This window comes from Wolffia australiana, chromosome 4 (genome assembly GCF_029677425.1).
Source record: "Wolffia australiana isolate 7733 chromosome 4, ASM2967742v1".
Lineage (NCBI taxonomy): Eukaryota > Viridiplantae > Streptophyta > Magnoliopsida > Alismatales > Araceae > Wolffia > Wolffia australiana.
Window position 1 is genome coordinate 22,540,257 of NC_135838.1, and position 20,884 is coordinate 22,561,140.

A 20,884-nucleotide genomic window follows, 5' to 3' on the forward strand; every position below is an offset into this window, starting at 1 on the left:
TCTCTATAATCATTTCATTCTCTCTCTAGATCTTCACCCATCCCCCGTTCATGCCCTAAAAAAATTATAAAAAATCTTTTTCATTTATACCTTCAAATTCCATTTCAAGCTTCTTCTACACCCTCTCTTGAATTTCTCTCTTGATCTCTTTATTTCAGTCATTTTCTCTCTCGAAGAAGTTTCTTTCTATCTCTAAAACTAGACATTCACTTACATGATGTAAGACAGTTCTAGATGATGGAAGCGGGGATAACAAGGGGCAGTGCTAGGGCCATGTGGCAATTGTATCAGGTAATCATGAGATCTTTTGGGGCATGTTCAACATCCTTGTGTCATTTGAATTTCTTGTCTTGATGTTGTCGAAGGCAATAGATGAATCCACCGCACGATGTCTTTACCACAACCTGGTAATCTCAAGGTTTAGTTGTGATTGAACATCAATAGTAGCCAGTTGAAGCATGCTTTATTTAGTGGCTTGGTCAAAGAATTTGCAAACAAAATGATAGTTCATTTTGTTTTCGAGTAGGGATGATGAAAGCCTTCAATTCATTCCAAGCTCTCATTTGCAAACAATATGATACTCTTTTTTTTATTGCTTAGCTCAAGCATGAAAAATGGGATTCTTGTGAGATATGTTGTACTGAGGTTATTGTGTCAAAGTATAGGAGTTTGGACGCGATTAATAATTTTTTTGTTAAGGAGATATTATACCCATAAGGGCCACAAGTTGCATTGGCCATAACCTTATATTGTGCGTCTATTCCTAGAGTGAGCAATTTTTTTTGAGAAGTCTAGCTATCAAATTTGAGCCGAGAAAGATTAGATTCTCACTTGTGTGAAGCAATGACATGCCTCGTCTCCCAGCTAATTAGACTCACCGAAAACCTATAGCTGTGGAAACAAATTCTGTTAAATAATAAAATGATAGTGTCAATCCCTTTAATATACCGTACGAGTGCTTAAGAGGAAACCGATAACTTTGTTAGGTATCCTGCATGAATTGACATCCTTTATTCATGATCAGTAAAAGTAAGGTGTTGTAGAATACTAGTTATTTTTTTATATTTGGTGGCATCATACTTTGTTCGTGACGCTTTAACTGGTGAATGGACTTTATTCTTGTAGATAACAAACGACAGTTCCTCCAAATGGGCATAATGCATACAATACCATTTAAACTGATGGGATCATGCATTCACAAGGAGGAAAGTAGAGAAGAGAGGAAAGGATGGTAACCAAAAATTAAGTCCAATGACAATAGCATAAAGAGAGTAAACTAACAACTGTACTATGATTGATGCTGCAAAGAAAGCAAGTATGAGATGTTTTATTGTGTCCGCCACGACGACAAGTTCCGCAACTACATCAATGGATGCGGGCACGCTCTTCGCCACCCACATTGTAACACTTGTGTGATCTGCACGTGCATCGAAAACCCCCCCTACGGCTCTGCGGTGCAAGTCCATCCTTCTCATGAGCATGTCAACTTTGAACTCGATTGATTGGATCATCCTCGTCTCCACCTTATACCTATCATCGTCACGGCAAAGAAGTTCGACCAGTGTTTTAAATGGCGGCACCTCTGACTGCGACTTCATTTCTGCCTCCCTAATCGAGAAGATGAGGGATGAGAGACGGAGAACAAGAAAAGAAGGGGTGGCGCGATGGAGAGATGGAGAGCGAGAGAACGAGGGATGCGGGATGGAGTGATAGAGAGCTAGAAAGTGAGAGATGGGGGGATGGAGAGATAGAGAGCGAGAAAATGAGGGATGGAGGGATGGAGAGATGGAGAGCGAGAAAACCAGGGATGGAGAGGCGGAGAGTGAGAAAATGAGGGGATATGGCAAGAGAGGAATATTGATTCCATTTGGTACATATGTGTTCGATGCAGTTTGGGAGACAAAGCTGTAGACTGTATGCTACAACGGGCAGAGCAGGTTTCGGTTCCACTTTTCTGGGTTTTTAACTTTAAGTTTACCTTTTTTGCCTCTTGAACTGGTGAATGAACTTTATTCTTGTAGATGACAAATGATGGTTCCTTTAAATAAGCAGAATGCATGCAATCCCCTTTGAACTGATGGGATATTGAAATCATGAAGATGAAAGTAGAGAAAAGAGTAAAGGATGGCAACCAAATATCAAGTCCAATGACCATAGCAAAAAGAGAGTAAACTGAAATGCTAACAGCCGTATAATGATTGCCACCGTGAAGGAAGAAATTATAAGATGTTTTATTGTGTCCGCCACGGCGACAACTCCCGCAACTACGTCAATGGATGTGGTTATATCTGTCATCATCATGGTGTAGAAGTTCCTCCAGTGTTCAAAATGGCGGCACATTTGATCCAGACTCTATTGCTGCCTCCCTAAACAAGAAGATGAGGGATAAGATATGGAGAGAGGGAAAATGAGGGATGGGGGGACGGAGAGATGGAGAACGAGAAAACAACAATTGGGGGGATAAAGAGATAAAAGAACAAAAAATTGAGGGATGCTGATGTAATACGATGATCGTGCCGGGATCGGACGGCTCGTATTACGTCACAGAATAAGGATGAGTGGGTTCGAAATTAGCAATGAAATGAATGCCAATCGAGAAAACCACTTAATGAGCAAATGAGACGTTTCCAAAGAGGGAGGATGATCAACGCCGTCTGCTAAGGAAGATATTGATCGAATTAGACTCTTGGTGACCCTTGGGACCAACTACGTCGTCTAAGAAGTGAGGGGTGTTTGACGGCCCAAAGGTGTTCGACGCCTAAGTCAACGGCAAAGCCTTTACCACAAGAAGAAAACCTTCCACTCGACAATGTGGCTATCCTAAACAAATCACGGAGATTCGGGCAGAGGACGAGATAGCGGGGGACAGTACTGTAAGACGTAATAATAGTGGAATTTAACGGACGGGAGACAAATGGGTACCTGATTTGATGATAGTCCACGGCGCAATAAGATGTTCAGAGGGCCAGGAGACGTAGATGGATGTCCAACAGGTCCGCGGGCAGGGCGCGCGCGAGATGATAGCAGGCGGACGGCGGAGCCAGGTGCGGGCACGGATCAACAGTGGCGGGAGGAAGGGCACGCGTGTGCGGAGCTGCGCGGGGGCTGGCTGCAAGCGGTCGCCAGACGCGAACGCAGATGAGGGTTAGCGGGCGTGGCTGAAGACCGCGCGCGGGGGTGGTACCGCGCGAGGGCCGAGCGCGTGTCGCTGCGCGCGGGAGCCGTGCCGCGCATGGTTGAGCGACGTGGGAGCGGTGCCGCGTGGGGCTGAGCTTGCGCGAGGGCGGTGACGCGCGTGGCTGAGGGCGCAAGGGCGTGGCAGGGCGCGTGCAGGTGCTGGCCGCGCGCATGGGCGTAGGTAGGCGGGTGCGACCAAGGGCCGTGCATGGCAGTGGGCCGCGCGGCTGGGCACGTGCTGGCACTGGGCGCGCGGACGGGCGGGCACGGGAAATGGAGGAAGAGTCGACGGCGCGCTGGAGACGGCCGGTCGGTGGAGAAGCCGGGCGCGAACAGTGGCGGCTGGTGCGTGTTCTCCCAGATGGAGATTTCTTGAAGATAACCACCCAAGGAGACTCTGATGGAGAGGACGTTTCTTGATCTTCTTGGAGGGCTCTTGGAGAGTTCTTGATGAATCGTGGAGGAAGACGCCGGCGACACGGACTCGGAGTGGTCTCGACGAGGACGGCTGGCGGCGATACCCCCGATGCGGACGCTTCTTGAACCTCAAGATACCCTCGGAGTAATCTCGACGAAGGAGTCTTCAGGCTTCAAGAAAGGGCGGTCTTGAATCTTTAGGCATCCCGGATTGATCTCGACGGGGCGTTGAGGCACGTCGTCACGGAGTGATCTCGACGTGACGGCGCGGGCTCTAACCATGGAGTAATCTCGACGTGGGCGATGGCAGCCACTCCTCTCTACACTCTAGCTACGATATGGTGGAGACGAATTTGGAATTTCCTTCAACAAATGTCTCAACCTTCACTTGGGCATGCTATCCCCTTATATAATGAGGATAGGTGCCAAGTGAGATCGTGGAGAGGATGAACCGTCGCGAGACGTGGTTCGGCCCCTCTTTAACGGTTACAATCAAATGAAAACATAATGCGGACAAGGCCCAAAACACTGGCCCAGTCCGCAAAATCCAAGAAAGAAAACAAAACAAAGACAAAACAAATAAAAGACAAAGATAAGATGCTTACGTGGAGTACTTAAACCCCAGGTGGCGAGGATTGGCGCGAGCAGCTCGGCGTGGCTGGAGTCCCTCTTGGCGTCCGCTGGATGGTCCCCCATCATCCTCCCGGGATGGAGAGATGGAGAGTGAGAAAACAGGGGATGGAGGGATGTAGAGATGGAGACCAAAAAAATGAGGGATGGAGAGATGGAGAGTGATAAACGGGAGGAGACTGAAGGAGAGGGATATTGAGCCCATTTGGCACATATTTGTTCCATGCCGATAGAGGGACGGAACTGTAGACTGCAAGCTGAAACAAACAGAGCAGGTTCTAGGTTTTGAATCTTAAAGTTCACCTTTTTGCCGCTTAAATTGGTGAATGGACTTTATTGTTTTCAATGACAAACAATAGTTCTTCCGAAGGGGATAATGTGTGCAATCCCTTTGAACTGATGGGATCATGCATTCATGAAGAGGAAATCAAAGAAGAGAGGTAAGGGTGGTAACCAAAAATCAAGTCCAATGACCATAGTGTATGGAGAATAAACTGAAACGCCAACAACAGTACCATGATTATTACAGCAAAGGAAGCTAGTATACGATGTTTTATTGTCCGCTGCAGCCGCAACTATGTCAATTGATGTGGGCACACTTCTACCACCTGCCATGTAACACTTGTGTGATCTGCAAGTGCAACAAGAAACCCCCCCACATTTTTGCGGTGCAACCCCATCCTTCTCACAAGCAGAATGACTTTGAATTTGATTGATTGAACCATCCTCCTCTCCTTCGTATACCTGTCATCGTTGCAGCGAAGAAGTTTCTCTAGTGTTTCAAATGGCGGCATCTTCTACCCGGACTCTTTTAGTGCCTCCATAAACGAGAAGATGAGGGATGAGTGATGGAGAGGAAGAAAACGGGGAATGGGGGTTGGAGAGATGGAGTGCGAGAAAACAAGGGATGGGGGGATGCAAAGAGAGAGATTAAGAAAATGAGGAATGGGGGGATGGAGAGATAGAGAGTGAGAAAACAAGGGATGGAGGGATGGAGGGAAGGAGAGATGGAGAGCGAGAAAACAAGGGATGGACGGATGGAGAGTGAGAAAATGGGCAGAGACGGAAGGAGAAGGATATTGATCCCATTTTGTACATATCTGTTCGACGTAAATGCAAGTACAGAGCTATAGACTACAAGCTACAACAGGCAGAGCAGGTTCTGATTCCGTTTTTATGGGTTTTGAAACTTAAAGTTCACCTTTTTTGTAGCTTTAACTGGTTAATGGACTTTATTCTTGTAGATGACAAACAGTAGTTCCTCAGAATGGCCATATTACATGCAATCCATTTGAAATGATGGGATCATGCATTCACGAGGAGGAAAGTAGAGACGAGAGGAAAGGATAGTAACCAAAAATCAAGTCAAAGGACCATAGCGTAAGGGCAGTAAACGGAAATGCCAACAACCGTACTATGATTGCCGTCAGAAAGAAAGCAAGTATAAGATGTTTTTACTATGTCTGCCACGGCGGCAAGTTCCGCAACTACGTCAATGGCTGCAGGCGCAGTCTCTACCATCTGCCTTGTAAAACATGTGTGATCCACAAGTGCACCGAGAAACTCCCATACGTCTCCGCGGTGCGAGCCGATCCTTCTCACGAGCAGGTCAACTTTGAATTTGATTTATTGGATTATCCTCCTCTCCTCCTTATACCTGTCATCGTCGTGGTGGAGAAGTTTCTCTAGTCTTTCAAATGGCGGCACCTCCGACCCAGACTCCATTGCTGCCCCCCTAAACGAGAAGATGAAGGATGAAAGACGGAGAGTGTGAAAATGAGGGATGGGGGGACAAAAAGATGGAGAGCGAGAAAAAGAGGGATGGGGGTACGTAGAGATGGAGAGCGAGAAAAAGAGGAATTGGGGGATAGAGTGACAAAAGAGCAAAAAAAAGAGGGATGGAGGGATGGAGAGATCTAGAGTGAGAAAACAGGGGATAGAGGGTTGGAAAGATGGAGTGCGAGAAAATGAGGGATGGAGCAGAAAGGGAGTGAGAAGATGGGGGGAGATGAAAGGAAAGGGATATTGATTCCATTTGATAAATATGTGTTCGACATAGTTGGGGGGACAAAGCTACAGATTGCAAGCAAAAACGGGCAGAGCAGGTTCTAGTTCCGCTTTTTTGGGTTTTGAAACTTTAAGATCGCCTTTTTTGTTGCTTAAAATGGTGGATGGACTTTATTCTTGTAGATAACAAATGACAGTTCCAGGGAATGGGAATAATCTGTGCAATCCTGTTTGCACTAATGGGATCATGCATTATCGAAGAGGAAAGTAGAGAAGAGAGGAAAGGATGGTAACCAAATATCAAGTCCAATGACCATAGCATAAAGAGAGTAAACTAAAACATCAACAACCGCACTATGATTTCCACCAGTAAGAAAGAAAGTATACGATATTTTACTGTGTCTGCCATGACGGCAAGTTCTGCAACTACGTCAATGGCTGCAGGCATGCTCTCCACCATCCACCTTGTAACTCTTGTGCGATCTAAGAAACTCTCATATGTCTCTGCGGTGCAAGCCAATCCTTCTCACTAGCAGGTTGACTTTTAATTCGATTGATTCGATCATCCTCCTCTCCTCCCTATACCTGTAATCGTTGCAGCGGAGAAGTTCCTCTAGTAATTGAAATGGCAGCACCTCTGACGTGGACTCCATTGCTTCTTCCCTAAAGGAGAAGATGAGAGATGAGAGATGGAGAGTGAGAAAATGAGGGATGGGGGGATGGAGAAATGGAGAGAAAGAAAAATAGGGATTGGGGGATAGAGAAATAGAGAGCGAAAAAATGCGGGATGGGGGGATGGAGAGATGGAGAACGACATAACAGGGGATGGAGGGATAATGAGATGGAGAGTGAGAAAATGAGGGATGGAAAGATGGAGAGTGAGAAAACAAGGGGAGTTGGAAGGAGAGGAATATTGAGCCTATTTGGTACATATCTGTTCGTCACAGATGGGGGGACAAACCTGCAGACTACAAGCTGCAATGGATAGAGTAGGCTTTAGTTCTGCTTTTCTGCGTTGTAAAACTTTAAGTTCACCTTTTTTGCTGCTTAAACTGGTGATTGGACTTTATTCTTGTAGATGAAAAATGATAGTTCTTCTGAATGAGCATCATGCTTGCAATCCCATTTGAACTGATGGGATCATGCATTCATGAAGAGGAAAGTAGAGAAGAGAGGATAGGATGGTAACAAAAAATCAAGTCCAATGACCATAGGCGTAAGGAGAGTAAACTGAAGCCACCCGCAAGATGTCAAGTTCCACAACTACGTGAATGGAAGTAGGCACGCTCTCAGCCACCCACCTTGTAATACTTGTGCGATATGCAAGTGCACCGAAAATCTCTCCCATCTCCGCGTTGCAAGCCCATCCTTCTCACGAGCACGTCAACTTTGAATATAACTAATTGGATCATTCTCCTCTCCTCCTTGTATGTGTCATCTTTGCGGCGGAGAAGTTCCTCTAGTGTTTGAAATGGTGGCACCTCTGACTTGGACTCCATTGCTGCCTCCATAAACAAGAAGATGAGGGATGAGAGATGGAGAGCAAGAAAATGAGGGACGAGGGGTTGGAGAGGTGGAGAGTGAGAAAATGAGGGATGGGGGGATGGAGAGATAGAGAGGGAGAAAATGAGGGATGGAGGGATAGAGAGGTGGAGATTGATAAAACAAGGGATGAAGAGATTGTTAGTGAGAAAACCGGGGGAGACGGAAGGAGAGGGATATTGAACCCATTTCATACACATCTGTTCGACTTATATGGGGTACAGAGCCGCATACTACAAACTGCAACAGGCAAAGCAGGTTCTTTTCCGCTTTTCTGGGTTTTGAATCTTCAAGTTCACCTTTTTTTGCATCTTAAACTGGTGAATGGACTTTATTCTTGTAGATGACAAACAAAAAATCCTCCAAATGAGCACAATATGCGCAATTTGGTTTGAACTGATAGGATCATGCATTCACGAAAGGGAAAGTAGAGAAGAGATGAAAGGATGGTAACCAAAAATCAAGTCCAATGACCATAGCGTAAAGAGAGTAAACTTAAACACCAACAACCGTACTATGATTGACGCTTCAAAGAAAGCAAGTATAAAATGTTTTACCGCGTCCGCCACAACGACAAGTTCCACAACTACTTCAATGGATGTAGGTGTGCTCTCTGCCACCCTCCTTATAACACTTGTGTGATCCCCAAGTGCATCGAGAAGCTCCCCTCATCTGCTTGGTGCAAGCCCATCCTTCTCATGAGCACATCAACTTTGAATTTGGTTGATGAGACCATCTTCCTCTCCTTCTTATAGTTGTCATCATCGCGACAAAGAAGTTCTCCTAGTGTTTCAAATGGCAACACCTTTGACCCATACTCCATTGCTGTCTCCATAAACGAGAAGATGAGGGATGATAGACGGAGAGCGAGAAAATGAGGGAATAGAGAATAAAGAGATAGAGAACGAGAAAATGAGGGATGGGGGGATGAAGAGAAAGAGAGCAAGCAAAAGAGTGGAGGGATGGAGAGCGAGAAAACCAGGGATGAAGAGATGGAGAGTGAGAAAATGGGTGGACACAGAAGGAGAGGGATATTGAGCCCATTTGGTACATATATGTTAAATGCAGATGGGGGACGGAGCTGCTGACTGCAAGCTGCAACATGCAGGGCAAGTTTCGGTTCTACTTTTCTAGGTTTTGAAACTTTAAGTTAAGTTTTTGGCTTTTCTAGGTTTTAAAACTTTAACTCCTACTTCTCTGAAGAAAGCAAGTATAAGATTTTTTACTGTATCTGCCACGGCCGCAACTTCCGCAACGACGTCATTGGACGACGTGTGCTCTCTGCCACCTTGCAACACTTGTGTGATCTGCAAGTGCGCCGAGAAACTCCCCGCACCTCTGCGGTGCAAGTGCACCCTTCTCACTAGCACGTCAACTTTAAATTTGATGGATTGGATCATCCTCCTCTTCTCCTTATACCCATCATTGTCGGGGCGGAGAAGGTCCTCTAGTGTTTCAAATGGCGGCACCTCCAACCTGGACTCCATTGCTGTCTCCATAAATGAGAAGATGAGGGATGAAATGGTGATGAGTTGAAATTTAGGTTGATACACCGAATCCTTGCATAATTTCCAAACTTATGCAATAATTTTTAAGTACCTTAAGACACGTATTTTACGTACATTTGTGTGTAGGATGTCAAACCACTAGGAGAGGTTTATAATTGGATTGATTGATAACACTCATCAATAATGAAAATAAGAAACTAACTTAACAACCATACACCAAAGGTAGAGATGTTTCTACAATGAATTGAGTTAACTAGATTATATGCATGAGTTCAGAACTTTTAGTCTACAAAATTATTAGCTTCAAAGGGAAGGAAATGAACGATTTATAGGCTTTTAAGTAATACGAATATGAAATGGAAAAATTTTGTCCTAGTTACAATGACTACAGTACCTCTTCTCTAGTGATGCTTCCCAAGAAAACTTAACCTCTTTTCATACCCATACATTTCACATGGAGTGTGGCGTATTGCAACAACATGAAACTAAATTGAAAAATGGGAAGGAGTTCACGGTGAGAATAGAAGAAGGTAGTGCCTCGTCTCCCCTGACTCTGGGTCCCTTGGTCTCTTCTCTCGCCTATTTCCTTTGTTTTTCAATATCCTCCACAGCTCAGAAATTCCTCCTATATGCTCTCGGTCATTTTCCCCCTGGCAGCCCTTCGCATTTCCCCCTTTCCTTTTCTTTATTTTTCCATTTACATTCTCCTTCCTTTTTTTCTTCCTTTCCTGACCATTCGATTTCCTTTAGCATCATCCATAGTCGTCAGCTTCGATCGAGACAAAATTGCCTCTAGGATTGAGCCACATTACCATGCCTTTGTTTTCTTAGCGTGAAGTTCTTGATTGCATGGTCTGGATATTGCCACATATGCTTGTCTACTGTGAGTATTTTTATCCCATATGTCTGGATGTCAGATTACGTGCGGGTATAAATTTGAAGCCTGTTAATAGGGATTTGAAGAAGTGCACCCAAGCTCCTACGCATCCCCTCTCATGAACTTCCCTTCCAGGGATGTGCTCAGTCAATGCTTCGTTCGTGCACCACATAGGCATTATTGCCTATGGAACATGCCAAGCTGGCCTTGTGGACGCAGGCTCCTTTTTGCTATGGAAGTGCATACACAAAGAAAAAAAACAAACCCAATGTACCTTAGAAAACAAATTAAAATATATAATATATTTTTTTTAGTTCCTTTTCAATCGAACCCTTTAGGAGTGAAATTTCAGATCTAATACAATAATCATTCATAAAGCTTCATAACACAGTAAGTTTAACGCAAAGGCTGATCATCTATTAGATTTAACTAGTTTTGGTTGTATCCTCAAAATTCCTGTAAACATGCACAAACACGGTCAACTTATCCTTAAATATTCATAATTAAATATCAGTTCTCATGCTTATTTTAAGGTTTATATACCCCCCAACCTAACCCATTGCTATTCCCTTAGCAATGTGCTAGAGATTAATTTTAGAGTCCCTACTGGATCCCCTAGAGAACAATGTCATTAATTGATCCCAAAAGTCAAGGTGTGCAATGTCTATTTATTAAATGGATTTCCACTTATAATCATGCCAGTCTAACTCCAAAGCTAGGTCGACCTTCTTAGAGTATGTTAGGACTTGCTCAATGGCGAATGCTCAAAGCCTACGCTTCAATTTGAGTCAAGGTTAGGCCCATCTGTGGGTATGATGCTATGAGAAAAAAATGATTCTCACTCTCTCAACAAGTGGAGTTAAATCCTCAACCCCTTACCATAATGGATGTTTTATTTACACAGATTAGAGGCTTCATAGTGTATATAGGCTCCCCCCCAACGGGCCTTCCTCTCAGAGTGCATCGTCAATAGTGTTTCCTATGTGTGATCATCCTAACAGGCGGCTGGAAGAAAACATGATGAACAGCTGTGGAAAAGGCTAACATTTGGGTGAAAAGGGTGTACACTCAACAAGCAAAAAGAGGTTCCACTGATAAAAGTTATTATCCTAGGTAACATGCATGCATGGCTTAATCTGGCTGCTATTGTAGAGTTGTGGATGGTGACATGCATTGGTGAAGATGAATGGTTGATAAGGTGGTGCTGGACATGCATTGATAATAGATGTGAAGATGAATGATCTGGTATGTTTCTGAACTTTCTTCCCCTTCTCTTTCTTTTTTTTATTTTTTAACATTCTGAGAAATCATATTCTTTCTCCCCTTTTTTTCTTTCTTTTTTTTGAGTGAGGAGGAACATACAAGATGAAACACATTCTCCACATAAGTTGGGAATGCTTCTCATGGCATCATAAATGATTGCCATTTGCAACTACTCCCAATGCTAACTGACAATATGAACGTATGTGCGCTCGATAGATGAACTGATTGTACAACAATGGTTCGTGGAGTGCTGTGTAGCGGGTGAACCTATGTGTGAAATTACCTGGGATCTTAGAATCATCAGTGAGGCTGGAAAGGGGTTGCTACACAATGGAGATCGTGAAAGGCTTAGTCATAAAAAAAATTAGGTATATCAAAGACGTTCCCAATGCACTCTTTTGGAGAATTCGAGCAGTGAGGAGCCCATTCACTAAGTAGGGTCGGCCATCGTCTGGGAAGGGAAGGTACTCATCGCTCTTTTTTTCTCTTAGTCACTCCATCTCCTCCTCATAGCACATCAACCCCTCGAGTTCCCATTTCTCTTGGTGCCTCATTAGATTCCTGCCCCGAGAAGGTCAACCACCAAATTCTCCATTGGAGGCCCTAGACCTCATGATCTCAATATGCTCAGAGTAATAACTCAACATTCATCCTTAACTGAAAGGATCTCAAATGACATCATCTACATGGGGTATTTATGCTTATAATTTGTCAAAACTTATGTGTTCCTAGAGGTATGCATGAATTCCAGCTTTAATTTTTGACATGACTATTATACTCATCAACACGCATAATTAGTACGTACCCCCCAACTTTACATGCAGGGACCTCAATGAATCTGGAAAGAGAAAAAAATAAAAAAGAGTTCCAGGTATAAGAAGGGCAAACAGTGGTGGTGTCACACTCGATGCGAAGTTGCCGAATTCAGATGGGGAGCTATGGAAGCAAAAGTCTGGGAAAGCCGATCTGAAAGAGAAATAGCTAAATGCATACAGTAATAAAATAAAAGAATTTATACAAGAACAGAAATAAAATAATGGAAAGAAACATAAACCAATCATGCAGGTGACAAGGCCTCTATCGACTTTGGGAGTTCCTATAAAAAAAGAAAACATGGATAGAGGTGACGAGGGGCTTCTACATAGGGTTTAAGCCGTTGACCATTGATTGTAATTCTGCATTAGTTTTAGGATTAGATAGCTACTGAACCATTTTTTGAAAACATCAAGAATCTCAAAAGGTCCATCCCACCGGGATTTTAATTTTCCTGGAAAAAACCTTAAGCGCAAATTGTAAAGCCAAACCTTTTGCCCAACTTTAAAGTTTCATCGGTTGATGTGCATATCATGGAAAACTTTCATTTTGTCTCTGTAGATCTTTTAATTTTCATAAGCTTTGTTTCGGAGTTCCTGAAGTTCATGTAGCTGCAATTGTCATTTTTTTCCTGCATCTTCTAAGGAGAGGTTAAGTTGCTTAATGTTTGATTTCCACAGATAGGTGACAGGATTTCCCAAAAATTAGTCGATGGGAGACATTCCTAAGGGTGTTTTAAAAGCTATTTTGTAGGCCCAAAGTTCATCATATAGCCTATGTGACCAATCTTCCATCTGGCCTGATGATCTTCTTAATATATTTTTTTATTTCTCTATTAGACACTTCTACTTGCCTGTTTGCTTGAGAATGATAAGGAGTAGTATCCTATGGTGCACTCCATACTTCTTCAAGAGGGAAAAAAAAATGTGAGTATTAAATTGAGTCCCCCATCACTGATGATACCCCTAAACACCCTAATCTAGAAAAGATATTTTGCTGAATGAACTTGCAAACGACCTTATTATCATTTTTCCTAGTGGGAATGGCTTTGACCCATCTGGACATGTAATCAAATGTCAGTAATATATATTAACACCCTTCTGAAATTGGTAACAGTCCCATGAAATCTTTTCCCCATAAGTAAAAAATCTCTACTTCAATGATGGGTTGAAGTGGCATATGGTCATGCTTATTAATGTTAATCCTTCCTGACATTGAATGCAAGTAGAACAAAATTGAGAAAAGTGGGCAAGAAGAATCCAGTTTATATGACTTTCAAAGCAGTAGTCTTACTTGCATAGTGTCCACCACAAAGGGAAGAATGACATAAGTTTAACACACCATTGTTCTTCTTCGGGTACGCATCTCCTGAAGATTTGGTCAACTCCTTGATGAAACAATACTGGCTCCTCATAAAAGTAAAACTGGATATCTCTAAAATTTATTTCTATCATTGACATCCCATTCATTCGGAATTAGTCCAGTAACAATGTAATTGACTTTATGGGCGTACCATGGAAGAGATCGATTACTTATTTCTAATATGTGCTTATCAGGGAACGAGTCTAGAATGAGAGTGATAGAGTGATGAGAGAGTCGAGATAAATGGTCTGCTACTACATTATCCACTCCCTTCCTGTCGTTGATTTCCAAATCAAATTCCTGCGTGAGTAAAATCCACCGCATAAGCTGAGGTTTTGTCTCTTTAAAAATAAAATTTTAAAGCTGCATGATCAGAGAAAATGATGATTTTAATACCTAAAAAATAAGATTAAATTTTCTAAAGCAAAAATACTCACTAGCAATTCTTTTTCAATTGTAGTGTAGTTTTTTGGTGCCTCACCGAGAGTCTTGCTAGTGTAGTAAAAGGCCACGGCTTCTTTTCTCTTCTTTGACCTATGACAGCTCCCACTGCAAATTCAGAGGTATCACACATCAATTCAAAGGGTAAATTCCAATCAGGAGCTTGTAAGCTCAGAGCACTGATGAGTGATTCCTTAATATGCAAAAAGGGTCTTTTAGCGCATTCATCAAAAATAAAATTAGCATTTTTAGACAATAGATGGGTCAAAGGCTTGGAGATTTGCGCAAATTATTTTATAAATCTTTGGTAGAAGCCTGCGTGGCCAAGGAAACCTCCATGTTGCTTCGAATTGGTGGGCAGAGCTAAGTTCTTGATCACTTCGACCTTTGCTTTGTCCACCTCTAACCCCTTACTCCTGACTTGATGACCCATCACTATGATATCTATTTTCCAAAGCCTAGGCCAGATTCACATCGGGCTGGGCCAATGAGCAGTTGGGCCACGATCCGAAGAAATTATAAAACAAATTGAAGATTAAGCTTTAAGGGCATTTTTAGCACAATACTTTAATGTGCATTTTGATGAATGTTCAAATTGATGCATGCCTCAATATGGGTTGTGATCAAAGCAGAATAAGCCCTTAGCCAAGTAGTTGACTGATTTTATGTGAAGATAAAATAGGAGCCTTAGATATAATAAAAGCCTACTTCGTTTGACCATATGATGAACAAGTAAAATCACGTATTTAGGACTTATATTTCTTACGGCATGACGATCAACATAGTTTTTAACACTGTTCAAGTATTTGTGTGAATTTATTTTCATTTTATTTGTTGAATAACTTATCCAAAATCCTATTTATTACCTTCGATTATTTACGGCTAAATTTACTGATGATTTAATGAAAATGAATTATATGAAGATATTATTATCCAATGGTCATATCTTTATTTAAATGATGTGGTAAACATACCTAAAAGTTTAAGATTATTTTTAAAATGCACATCATTGGCATAACGGCTAATTTTTTCTCTTAACTCTTGAAAGGTGTTTTGAACTGATGGCAAAATTTTAAATATAAAAAATTAAAATTAAATTATTATTATTTCATATTTCTTAATCATAATCAATGCATATGATTGTTGGAATTCTGAAAAATTACCATTATGCCCTTTCAGATTTCTAAGTCTATGTATACAGTTTTGAGCCCTAATTTCAAACCCCCTTCTTCTTGCACGTTGAAAATTACAGTCCAAAAGCTAGAGAGATCTCTCAATTCTTGGAGTAATTTCAAGTAGTTTTTTAGCATTCTTTGAAGAGATATTTTGTTCCTAACATCAACCCAAGTTCACAGAACTTGGAATTGTGGTTTTTGGTGCCGGTATTTCAAGATTCAAAGAAAAGAAGGCTGGGATCCAAACTTCTCACATCCTCGACACTGTGGTAAGTTTATAATTTTTAGCATATTTTTTTATACTGATTTTTAGCATATTTTTTTCAATATATTATTTTTTTCTAATATCCGTACAAAACCAAATAAATTTTGAATCACATCACTTGGTTGAGTTTGGAAAGAGTTACAGGGGTTTAAAGTTGGACACGGAGGAATCGAGCGATAAACAAAGGACGTTGAAAGATTGATCTCTGTAGACTTATCTGATTTGTTTCTTAAGATCTTTTGAGACAGAACAATTGTGCAAAATTTTGTTACAAAAATGTTACAGGTGGAATCATTGTATTTGGTGCAGGATTGAAAAACAGGTTTGAGTCTTAAGCATCAAAGGTCAAACACGAAACGAGAATTTCGTTCGAAGAAAAACGTGGAGGAGAAGAGGAGTGAAGAAAGAACGACCAAGGAGGTATTAATGAAGGGAATTCATAGTTATATTCATAAATTTTTATCTCTAAATTAATAAAAGTTTGACATAAAAGTATTTTTGTTAAAATACTTAAAATTGGTCCTTGTGTTGAATATTATTTTAAGTAGCCATCAATACTAAGTGTTGTTGAGGAGAATCATTATTTAGAAATATAATGTTATTTCTAGATCTTTGTGATCACTCAGATTAAAGCTTTGGGGTCCATAAGAAGAAGGCTTTGGGAACCAAGTTCAAGTAGATCAAGCAACGTCATTCTACGGAAGCCTTTCAGGTTGGGCATGACAAAGCTTCATTTACTTTTTCTTTTTTCTTGGTATCCTTGTTCATCCCTATTTCAAAGTTATTTTTTTGGGGGGCATTCACACAAACTTGGTAAGGGCACATCATCACGTCGGGATAGATACCACTGAACAGCATTAAGGATTAGCCTAAGTTGTCTAAAAAAAAATTGTCTCCCATTGCCCCTACCTCATTTACTAGGTAAAAAATCCTAGGCTAATTAAAAATTAAAATAGAATATAAATAGAGAACTTAATTCACCCCCCGTTCTTAGGCTATTCCTTGGCCACCTAGACTAACACCCATTACCATCGAGCTTCGAGCCAACCTGGCCCAAAACCCGTATCATTTTGGGTCATTCTAAGTAGATGGATATGATCTTGCACGTTCAATCTTCTTAAAGAAAATCAGACGGTGATATATAGATGATTTTTTAAAAAACTCATTTGTATTTCTTTCCATGATTGGTTGATCGGTGTTGACGCAGATTAAGAGACCCTAGGCAGACAAATAAGAAGAAAGGGAAGGCTGACGAGGCACTAATGAGGCGTGCTGACCTGGCACAAGATGGGGTACATCAATAAGAATGGGTCCATGGCTGCGATTAATTAAAGAAAATCAGATGGCCGAAAGAAGCGGGGCAAACTAGTCCTTCGCCCCTGGCCATCCTCTTTGTCTGCCAGCCGGTGAAAACCACCGATGAGAGGAGATTCCCCATCCTCGTCCCTCAGCACTCTGGCTCTTCAAATAAGGGCATTCGGTGAGGTCTGATTTTCGTAGATAGATTCCCAACATTTTTTTTACTATCAACAGAAAATTTAATTGAAATGTTTTATAGAAATCACAGTTTGTTTGATAAGTATCATTCACGAATTTCGTTCTGACATTCCATCGAGCACTTATCAATTTGTATTCATTTCTCATTACTTATCTTATAAAATTGAAGTATACACATTTACATCGACCTCTCAGAGGGATTCTATCAAATACCTCTCGGGTTCCGACGGAATTACCTCTATTATTTCTTATTTTTTAGTTTGAAAACCAATAAAGAAAAACATTGATCTCTCTTAATCAACCCACTCTCGGGCATTCTGTCAAACACCCCATGGGCATTCGACAAAGCATCCCTTATATCTCAATTTTCTTCTATAAAATCTATATACCATATATAAAAAAGCATATAAAATTAAATAGATTATACATATATCTGATTTTGACTAAATCAACCATTTAGCTCTAAAAATCAACCCTAAAAATATATAAATACCTATATATAACTATATAATAGCTTTTAAACTCATATAAATCGAATCCCACACTTATAACAAACTTAGTAAAAATAATATTCGTCCGTAAAAGTCTTATGAGTATTAATACTAGTGCCTAACTTTCTTCTATTCTCTTATTATTATCCTTTTACTTGAGCTTTTCCAAACTAAATCATAAATTTAATTGTACTACCTATAGATTCTTCTATCATATCTAATTAGTTCTCTTGCAAATTAAATAAACTCTATACTTCCACTTATCTTCTTTACTCTTTCTAGTCTCACAAAAACATCTAAATATTATCTGATATTCCGTTCTATCTATTCAGCTATTATTCTCTATACTACCTTACTTCTTATTTATTCCTATACTTTCTACCTTATTTTCAACACTATTGTTTATTAACTAGTAACTCAATTATTAAATACATCTCTAAAGGCCAGTCCCTGCGGAGACGATCTTACTCCAACTATATGTTTGAGTTTATACTTTTATCAAATTATTTGATTTGAGGCAAATTAAATTTACAACGACACTAAAAATTAACTATGCAGTTTGCCTCCGTCAGGAGTCCACGAGATTTTATCTAGTCTTGTATTTATCAAGGGTTCCATTGCTGCGACATGTTATATTATTTTATATCTAGCCGATTCATATGTAACAGATTCGTTCAAGGCTGAGCGTGACTTTAACCTATAGAGAAAATCAAGGTTTATTTTAACAGCATGGATTTCTTCTTTTGAATTCTTTTATTTTTGTTATGCTCTTGTGGTAAGACATTGTTGTGAGAGTAAGGATTGCTGGTGATGTCAGTTTGTGTGAGGAAGACTCTACAAGGAAGTTAGATCCTGAGAAGTACAAGAAGGTATAGAAATGTCTAAAAAAAAAGAGGCCTTAATGCTCATGAGGAGAGGTGCTAGCATGCTCACGAGGAGCGAGTGAGACTTAAGAGGTATCTGCATAAAATGACCAAGATCTTGTGTATATAGGCCTCGAAAGAATGCATAAGGTCTGGCATGCCAAAGCCATATTAGCTGACAAAGCAATCGCATCAAGAGAGTCCATAAGGCATGAGAAGAGAGGCCATAGGTTGTTAGATAAAGAGCTCGAGAGTCTTAGAGTGTTGATGAACACTAAATGCATCATGAAATTATGCATATTATAATCCCAATTTTGGGATCATTTTAACTATATTTTCTTCATCTTTAAATGTATTTTAATCTCATGCATTAAATATAGTTACTTGTTACGTGAATAAATTTTAATGTAATTATTGCATAAATCACATGTTCAATTATTCTCATGCAAAGTGAGCTTTAAAGTGTCAATGAGAAATTTTATTTCGAGTATATTAGCTTATTTTTTTGAGGAAAGAAATAATAAAAAATGTATTTTTATGAGGAATAGAGGGAGTTGCTACAAGTGCGCATCAGCGCTCAAGCCAGCCACAGGTGGGTGAGCGCATGGGTGCTCAAGCCCGCCAACAGCCAGTGAGCAGCTGACTCCCACACAGAGGCCCACAAGCGCACATGATAGAGGGAAATAGATTTTTAATTCAAAGGATGCAAGAGAGGGGCAAGTATATAGTAAAGTTATTTCAGATTTTTTTGATATAAGATTCCACTGTCAGTCCTGTACAGGCTTGCACTGGTCCAGACTGACAACAAAGAAATGGATTGTGGCCACTTGGACTAGGATCTTATGAAATAAAATGAAATTATGACTGGACTTTAGGATGAACTGGCTCGAAGCCTTGAAGTGGGTCGTTTTAAGTGGAAGGACATGATCTTAGCCTTCTGATCTTCTTAAGAAATATTAGACCACAAGAATTGTCTTACAGTATTAACCTTTATTTATTTTTATTTATTTTTATCTTCATTTTAAGCGATGGGTGAATCAGAGTACAAGGTGCTGATGGGTGATAACATCAAATTAGATCAATAAAATTATACTTTTATACATATTTTTTAGCAAAATATTTTTAGATTTAGACTAAATTTTTCACCGTTTGAGGATAAAATGATAATCTTATGATTTATTTTATATGCTTTATTTTTTTTTATTGATTTTTAGAGAAACCCCGCTTTACTCTTTAGAGTTAAGTGAATTTCTCACATCTTCTCAGGGTTTTATTTGAAAAACAATACTTGGTTAAATAAAATGGTGAATTTAGGATGTGAATGGGAGTAAAGGAGAAACACAAGCCATCTCATAGATTATAATAAGAAGAGGCCTAATACACAAGAAGCCCACTCTAGATGCTCATTCAAACCTCCTTAAGAACAAGATCAACTAAAGGCAAGAATATTAGAACTAATCCAAAATTTGAATTTGAAAGACTTTTTTTTCAAATATGGGAAGGATGGAACATGGACCCAGGCTGTAAATCAAATAATCCTAGCCCTCAAAACCCTTGGAAATAAATCAAATTCCTGGGAAAATTAGGTCACTTCTATTTAATCTTTTTTCCCCTCTTTTTTATCTTATCTTGGACTTCTGATTCCAACTTGTTGTTGGAGGCCTAGTGCATCCGATTTCATTGATACACTATTTTTCTAAAATAGTGTGAAAGATAGAGTTCAAGGGTGATCTAGCTTCTTGGAGAAACAACACCACTTGGCCCTTGGGGGAAGTGACAAAAAAGGTATGTGTGATCTCCTGAAATTTTTATTTGAATTTTATCATCATTTTCTCTAGGTCATTTCATAATATACTCTAGACTTCAGGCTTTCCAATGCATCAAGAAAAACTAAAAAAACTCCTCTTTTACCAAAATTTACTGCGTTTTTTGCCCATGACTCTTTTTTCCCCTGCAATTTGAACGGGGAAGGGCGGCCTCAGATTCTATTTGTCTTAAAAACTACTTATTTCCCTAAAAATTTACCAAATTTTTTTTTAAAATCATAATAAATCATTAGAACTTATTATAAACAACATAATTATTTATTTCATTTATTTAAAATAGGTTTGACTAGTTTGTCCTCCTTTCGTTGATTTACTCTTTAGAAAATAGTTAATAAATCCAAAAAATAAAAAATCACCAAAAATATTATTTTAAAATATATTTGAATTACAATTTACTCTTTCATTACCTTCTCCTTATGGATTTGACCCTTACTTACCTTATTCTAAGGAAGGATAAGTTTATAAATATTGTTGCATAAACGAGAGCATTAAAATGTCTTATTTAACCCAAGTTATGGTTAATCAATGGAGTTGATGATGAGGCAGCTGACATGGAGATGGGATCATCGAATCAAGAGAGGTCCACAGCTGGGATTTAATTGCATCCATTAACCTATCACATATGAGATCCAACGGCCAAGGGCCATTGTTCTCCTTGGCCAGACAGCGGTTGCAAGTCAAGAGGGCCCACCATGGCTATCAGACTACTTTTAACCTAAGTCGAGAATCT